Source organism: Moschus berezovskii, chromosome 6, assembly GCF_049115385.1.
Source record: "Moschus berezovskii isolate FMDL1 chromosome 6, NW_MosBer_1.0, whole genome shotgun sequence".
Lineage (NCBI taxonomy): Eukaryota > Metazoa > Chordata > Mammalia > Artiodactyla > Moschidae > Moschus > Moschus berezovskii.
The window spans coordinates 32,441,371-32,447,370 of NC_142465.1; positions in this window are offsets into that span (position 1 = coordinate 32,441,371).

The window sequence follows — 6,000 nt, forward strand, 5'->3', positions numbered from 1 at the left end:
CTGCAGCCAGGAAATTAAAAGACACTTACTCCTTGGAAGGAAAGTTATGACCAACCTAGATAGCATATTAAAAAGCAGAGACATTACTTTGCTAACAAAGGTCCATCCAGTGAAGGCTATGGTTTTTCCAGTGGTCATGTATGGATGTGACAGTTGGACTGTGAAAAAAGCTGATTGCCGAAGAATTGATGCTTTTGAACTGTGATGCTGGAGAAGACTCTTGAGAGTCCCTTGGACTGCAAGGAAATCCAACTAGTCCATTCTAAAGGAGATCAGTCCTGGGTGTTCATTGAAAGGACTGATGCTAAAGCTGAAGCTTCAATACTTTGGCCACCTCATGCGAAGAGCTGACTCACTGGAAAAGACTCTGATGCTGGGAGGGATTGTGGGCAGGAGGAGAAGGGGACGACAGAGAATGAGATGGCTGGATGGCATCACCGACTCAATGGACATGAGTTTGAGTGAACTCCGGGAGCTGGTGATGGACAGGGAGGCCTGGCGTGCTGTGATTCATGGGGTCGCAAACAGTCGGATATGACTAAGCGACTGAACTGAAATGAAAATCAGCACTATTTAGGGTATTGATTTAAAATTCAGAGAATTCATAGGCTGCCTTCTAAGAAAGATGCATACTGACTCTGATGTCTAAATCTAAATTCGGTAAAGTTTAAAAGAGAATTATAGACCCAAACAGACATGGTAAGTTTATGATAAGCACTCTTGATAAACTTGCTTCATATGATAAGCAGAGGTCACAAAACTTTATGATGATAAAAAGTAAAAGATAAAGCATTTAAACAATCAAAAGTTTCTTGAGTCCTTCCTCTACTGCATTACTCTGGAAAGCCACAATCTCAGGAAAGATCAAGGATATGCCATGAGCCATCCTCAGCATCTTCCAGTAAGCCTGCTCTACTCAAGTCATTGTAAGAATTTTCACACTTTACTTTCCCAGTTTGACCCACAGTGCTATCTGATTCTACAGCCTTTTTTTTTGGACTGATGTAGAATAGGTTTGAAGGGAAATTTCAAACAAGAAATGCCAATAATATTTTATGTAACAACTGTTTCACTGTATTAAACACACAGCCTTCCAAGATAGCTGTTTTCCTTTGTTTTCTACTATATTACATTTCTTTTAAAAAGTTATACATGCCCATCCAAAAATATCAAACAACATAGGGTTAAAGGTATAAAAATTAAAAACAAGATGACTATCTGAAGAGCTACCCAAACCAGTTCCATCACTTAATAATCTACCCAATTAGAATTCTCACTTGGAAAGCCACACATCATTCACTTTAAAAATAGTCTTTTCAAGTCCCTGTCCAGATGCCAAAACAAAAAAACCCCAAAAAGTTTTTTAAAAGTCTTTTTTTAAATCAATTTTATAGCTAATTTTATTTATTAAAATTAATTGAGGCAGATAATGACACAGTCAAAGCCAAGTAATTATGAAGATTTTTGAGCACCTCACTGATCTGATTTCTAGTCTCAGCTGTCATGTCAAAAGGATCAAAAGGAAGGTTACTAGCAAAATGCTCCATCATATTGGAAAATTTGACATACAGATTTTCCAATAAAGCCTTGCTTTCAAATAAACACCATAAATCATCAAAAAAAACCTGAAGTGACAACTCCTTGGTATCTATATTAACTATGTCTCCAAGACTGCCCCACATGCAACTTTTTCACATCAAATGTGGTGATCCAGGGGTCAGAAAAAAATCATTATATTTGTAGGGCCTCTGTTTCACCATCAGTACAGTGAATAATAACAGCTTTCTTCTGCCCTCTCTACCTACCTATACAGGCATGGTTACATATGTAAGCACACATGATGGACAAAATGTTCCTCAGAATAAGGGCTTTCACGCAAACCAACATTTGAGGATTTGGAACTGACTGTCCCATCAGTTGGTCATCCACATCCTCTTGATTGTCACAGCCTTCCTTTTGGATATTTCCTGTTTAGTAATTTTACAATATTTTTTTTCCCATAGCTTGTTGGCATGTCTCTTACTAGAGTAACAGGGACAAGAAAGGAAGAAAAATGCCAATTAGCACATTTTCCTTTTCTTCCACATCATGTTGGTAAAAAAACAGGCACAACCAGAGTTAGATATCAGCCAGAGATAGAGAAAGACTTAAGATTATATGAAGGTTTCTATTATGTCATCTAATAGTCCTCTCTTTTTTTTTTTTGCTAAGTCACTTCAGTCATGTCCGACTCTGTGTGACCCCATAGACGGAAGCCCACCAGGCTCCCCCGTCCCAGGGATTCTCCAGGCAAGAACACTGGAGTGGGTTGCCATTTCCTTCTCCAATGTGTGAACATGAAAGTGAAGTCGCTCAGTCGTGTCCGACCCTTAGCAACCCCACGGATTGCAGCCTACCAGGCTCCTCCATCCATGGGATTTTCTAGGGAAGAGTACTGGAGTGGCTTGCCATTGCCTTCTCCGAGTCCTCTCCTTACCAAGGTTTAAAAAACTGACGGATTATCTGCAGTTGTATGAAATAAGATATCAATATGCTATTAACAACTTGGTAACTTTCAGTGAACACACATACTTTCCTGCCCAGCAATGTCACTTCCAGGTATTTATTCTATAGATACTGCCCCACATATGCCAAATAGGTATACAAGGATATTCAATGCAACTTTCCTACAATAACAAAGGACTGAATAAACATTTATTGGTGGAATAAAGTCTATCAATAAAGGACTCATTAAATGAATCATAATATATTCTTTATATAGCATTCTACACAGCTGCTAAGAAGAAGGAGGCCTTCTGTAGACACTGCTATGGAAAGTCTCCAGGACATATTAAGTGGGAAAGCAAAGCATAGAGCAGTGTGCATAGCACACTGTTTTTGTTACTATATGCACACTTATTCCCATTTTATATACGGTATTGTGTGGAATATCTCTGTAAGGATACACAAGAAACTGGTACATGGGTGCCTCCAGGAAAAGAACTGGGTGGCCAGTGGATAAATAGGTAGAGTACCTCTCTAACTTCGTTCCCTTTATAACTTCCAGATTTTGTACTGAGTAGAAATACAATCTCTTTTTAAATTTTAATTTAAATCCAAAAATTAAAAAGAAGGAAGAAAGAGCACACTGAACCAAAAACACTGGAGTCCTTCCTTGGGGAGTCTTCTCCATTAGGGACCCTAAGGACTGTTAGTCCAGTCACTTGATCTTTCAGGACTGATAACCTGCCTTGAAGCCACCGTCTTTTCTGTCCCTAGCTTGGTCCTCTCTTAAAATGTGTCTAATAAATAGCCTAAGTTTCTGGTTCCAATTAAGATGGAGTAAGTACATTCCACAGTGTTTCCCCCAAGGAATTCAGCTAAACTCCACGGATAGACAAAGCTGCTCCATGATCATCTAAAAAGTAACTGATAGCTGGTGGACAGAGAAAACAAACCATGGCTTAAAATATTATGAAGTTTTGAGCCACTACGGAGTTTCCTTTTTGGCTTCTTCTAGTATCTCCTGGGCTCCAAAATCACTGCAGATGGTGATTACAGCCATGAAATTAAAAGACGCTTGCTCTTTGAAGGAAAGTTATGACCAACCCAGACAGCATATTAAAAAGCAAAGACATTACTTTGCCAGCAAAGGTCCGTCTAGTCAAGGCTATGGTTTTTCCAGTGGTCATGTATGGATGTGAGAGTTGGACTACAAAGAAAGCTGAGTGCAGAAGAACTGATGCTTTTGAACTATGGTGTTGGAGAAGACTCTTGAGAGTCCCTTGGACTGCAAGGAGCTCCAACCAGTCCATCCTAAAGCAGATCAGTCCTGGGTGTTCATTGGAAGGACTGATATTGAAGCTGAAACTCCAATACTTTGGCCACCTGATTCGGAGAGCTGACTCATTGGAAAAGACCCTGATGCTGGGAAAGACTGAGGGCAGGAGGGGAAGGGGACGACAGAGGATGAGATGGTTGGATGGCATCACCGACACAATGGACATGGGTTTGGGTGGACTCCGGGAGTTGGTGATGGACAGGGAGGCCTGGCGTGCTGCGGTTCATGGGGTCGCAAAGAGTCGGACACGACTGAGCAACTGAACTGAACTGAGTATCTCCTGGCCCTGGCTCAAAGGCAGCCCAAACTCAGAACTGTGCACCAGGTACAGAAAGAAAAAGTTCCAAGAAGACCTCCATTTTTGGCCCAAGAAACAGTAAAGGGATTCCCTAAAGGTCAAAGAGAGTAGAGGCAACCCCCTGATTTTGTCTGTTTCCCTTCTGTCCTCTCGCCCTACCTTCAAGGCAACTAGGCAGCAGTTGCAATGACAACAGCAGTCAGAAAGGAAAACCTTTTCTCTGACCAGAGAAAAGGAGCCTTGAAGGAAACTCCACTGCTTTGTTTTCTTTCCTGAGCCTCCTGTCACTTGGTTCTCAAGGGAAAGGTAACCACAGGATGTGCAAGGCAGAACAGAGAAATTCAAGTCTCACCTTTCTAGCAAGTGAAGCAAGAAGGAGAATCCTTTGGGAACTGGAAAGTCTGGGTTAACAACAGGAAGAAGAGGGAGCTCAATGAAGCTGTATGTGAACTCCAGGAATCACCCCCAGGCTGCACATGAAAGTATCTGACCCTAAACAGCACACTGAAGATTTTGACAATTGACCCATGAAAGGTACACCACTGCCCAAGTCGGAGACTAGCCACTGGCTGGTATGCACTTGGAACAGATACAAATAACACAGCAAATAGCACTTTGAAAACTAAACTGATACTGAACTCCAGCCCAAAGAAGGCAGACAGGTATTTGCAGCCTGAACCTAACTAGACTGACTGCCTGATCACATAAACAAACAAATCTATAGGATTTGAACAAGATCGAAAGTCTCATATAATTTTTTAAATATCAGAATATAAATCCAAACTGATATACAGATGACTCTTTAACATGCTTCCCTTGTGGCTCAGATGGTAAAAATCTGCCTCAATGCAGGAGATCCAGGTCTGACCCCTGGGTTAGAAAGACCCCTGGAAAAGGGAATGGCAACCCACTCCACTATTCTTGCCTGGACAAGTCCATGGCAGTCCATGGGGTAACAAAGAGTCGGACATGAGCAAGCGACTTTCTCTTCTTCACTTAAACAACATGGGTTTGAACTGCGTGGATCCACTTATACACAAATTGTTTTCAATAATACTACACAATCTCCAGCTGGCTGAACCCACAGATATGGAACTGCTGATACTGAGGGCCAATGACAAAGTTAAATGTGGATTTTTGACAGCATGCGGGTTGGTGTCCATAACCTCCACACTGTTCAAGGGTCAACCTGTACAAAAAGACTTGAAAATTTCAACATCTCACAAGGGAAAAGATTATCAACAGATACCAACTTCAAGATGTTAGAATTATATAACCTCAGATGACAGCACCCTTATGGCAGAAAGCAAAGAGGAACTGAACAGCCTCTTGATGAATGTGAAAGAAGAGAATGGAAAAAGCTGGCTTAAAGCTCAACATTCAGAAAACTAAGGTCATGGCATACAGTCCCATAACTTCATGGGAAATAGATGGGGAAACAATGAAAACAGTTATTTTTTGGGGGGCTCCAAAATCACTGCAGATGGTGACTGCAGCCATGAAATTAAAAGACGCTTACTCCTTGGAAGGAAAGCTATGACTAACCTAGACAGCATTTTAAAAAGCAGAGACATTATGTTGCCAACAAAGGTCCATCTAGTCAAAGCTATGGTTTTTCCAGCAGTCATGCACAGATGTGAGAGTTGGACTATAATGAAAGCTAAGCGCCAAAGAATTGATGTTTCTGAACTATGATGTTGCAGAAGACACTTGAGAGTTCCTTGGACAGCAAGGAGATCCAACCAATCCATCCTAAAGGAGATCAGTCCTGAATATTCATTGGAAGGACTGATGCTGAAGCTGAAACTCTAATCCTTTGGCTACCTGATGGGAAGAACTGACTCATTTGAAAAGACCCTGATGCTGGGAAAGATTGAAAGCT